Below are 2,419 nucleotides of genomic sequence, written 5' to 3'. Positions count from 1 at the left end.
AAGTAGTTTTACCCTGCCTATCGCATGCCAGACACATCCCACAGCACTCGGCAGGACTTGCTACTTCCGAGCCCCCGAAATCCCACTATATTGCAAACTTCACATTCTCAGATTTCGTTAATAAGACTGCGACGCCTTCCTCCAAAGCAGCAGGGTCTGATCCTGGTGCTGCGGGCAGACGCTTGGGACAGGGGAAGGAGCCACAGACAGAGCCTAAGAGCGGGGAGGAAAGCCGAGCGAGAAAATCCAACCTGCGGGGTATGATCTGAAACACTGCTTGCAAACAGACACCAACGCGGCAGCACAGACCAAGACCCAGCGTGCAGAGCGGGGAAAGCTCAAAAGCAGCGTTAGCGAACAGCCCTGTAAGAACTGGGCAGTCTCTTGTCAAAGTCCGCGAGCAGAGGGCTTGACCAGGCTGAGGGACCTTTCCCTGACAGCATGGAGACCCTAAGGTCACCTCCACACTGTGGCTCGATGCACACACCACCGCTCCTGCTCCCATCAGCATAGGCAAGTTTTCAAATGCAATTGCTCTCGCCGCTTCCCACAAAACCTCAAAAGTTCACCCTTTGGGGCACCCATGCCTCATGGCTACTTAGAAACACGGTTTGCCAGCTACACAGTGCCAAGGTTTCTTATCAGGAAACAACGCAAGCTACCTGTCTGGTCATCAGGAGCCTCAGAGGTGTGTGTGACACCAAGCAGATTTAAGGAAGAGCACCAAGACGGGACTTCACCCAAGGCAGATGAGACAAAGCCTCCTGGGCTACGCACCCACCCCTCCCACGCTTCACGCAGGCTTCTTCCCCACGGTATTTATTTTCGCTCTCCACCGCTAGGTCTCTTCCAGTTCTAAGTGTTTCACGCACAAACAAGTTGTCATATTAAACCAATTTGGCAGCAGAACTGCAGGCCCAGAGGGAAGCAATCCTGCGCGTTTGCAGTAACTTAATCTGCAATTTCAATAGGATACAGTTCCAGCAGTCTGCTGCCCCGAACCTTTGTGCGGTGGCTGGGCATTGTTCAACAGCTGCCACGCACTGCCCAGCTGCGTTTCTGCCATGATTAAATCATAATTATTTTTTCTTTAATGTGCAAAAAAAAAAAAAAAGAAGCCACAAGAAAAAAACATCTATTATGGAAATACCAGTCAGGCCCTGGCCCCACTGAGTAAGTGGGCCATTGGGTAAGTGGGCATCCCCACGCAACACCCCACGCGCCACGTTGAGGGAAGAGGACTCGGCTGCCAATCATTTATTCCTCAATTGTGTAACTTGTACAGCTCACGGGCAACATTTAACTACAAATCTTGGTTCTCCTGACACCTGAACTGACTCCACACAGAAGTAACAATAATATGATTTTCCTGGTTTAAAGCAGTCTTCATTAAAAGTGTTTTACCTTTTTTTTTTTTTAAAAAAAAAAAAAAAAGCAAACCCAAATATATTCAACAACAGAAACATAATAAAAAAAAGGGCGACTCCAGCCAAAGCAAATCGTGGCTGATCCACACCAGAGACACAGCGTTAAATTGGGCCAGCACATACGTTTCAAGACAACGGGAAAGCAATGCATTCATACAGGATATAGGGAAAACAAGAAGCTTCGCGGCTACAGGTTATAACATCTTTTCTTTAAAGAAGCTGCAAGTAAACGCAATGCACTTTGCCATTACCCCTTTTCCTTTTCAGACTACCCCACCACTCGCCTTCCACGTCTATAGAGGAGAGTGAGTCTTGACTACACGAAACATGAAGTGCGGAGTCTCCAGAAAAAGAGGTGATACAGAAATGTAACGAAGTGTTCATTTTATTAGAAATTTCAGGTAAGTTACAGTTTTAGAACAAGGATCTGTTGGTCACATCTGCTATCCCCGGCTGTGTCAGACCTGCCGGCTGATGCTGGGCGAGTCCCGGCACATCCCAACCTCAGTTTCCCCTTCTCTGTTAACACAGAAAATTGGTATTTCCATCCCCCCTCTGACAAAACTTAATTAACACGTGCAAAAGGCTCCGAAGCTCCAAAGGAAAGGACCACAGAGGGCAAAGCATTCGGAAAGATTTTCCTGTGACGTGGGACAGAAGGAGCACCCGAAGGAGCCCGGCACGGGGTGGGGGTCTCGTTTAGCAGCGTTACCAGTTTTCCTCCAGAGCAAACACAATCGCGGCTGCAAACCCCGTCACTCCCGCGCTTGCGGAGCCCAAGATTTTGGGGGTGATGCCCCCGGATACACCATCAGAGCCCCAGGGCGGGTATGGATGTGCAGCGCTGTATCGGTGCCGCCACCCGGGAACGCGCAGGCAGAGCCCCCCGCACCGGCAGGACGGCCCCCGGAGAGGGGCACAGCTGGCGGGCCGGGACCGCTCCAGGACCGCCGAACCGGCATCGCCCGGGGATCCCGCGGGGGTGGAGGGGG

Source organism: Charadrius vociferus, unplaced genomic scaffold (assembly GCF_000708025.1).
Source record: "Charadrius vociferus isolate BGI_N301 unplaced genomic scaffold, ASM70802v2 scaffold1089, whole genome shotgun sequence".
Classification (NCBI taxonomy): domain Eukaryota; kingdom Metazoa; phylum Chordata; class Aves; order Charadriiformes; family Charadriidae; genus Charadrius; species Charadrius vociferus.
The sequence above is the reverse complement of the archived record's forward strand: the minus strand, read 5'-3'. Positions refer to the sequence as shown.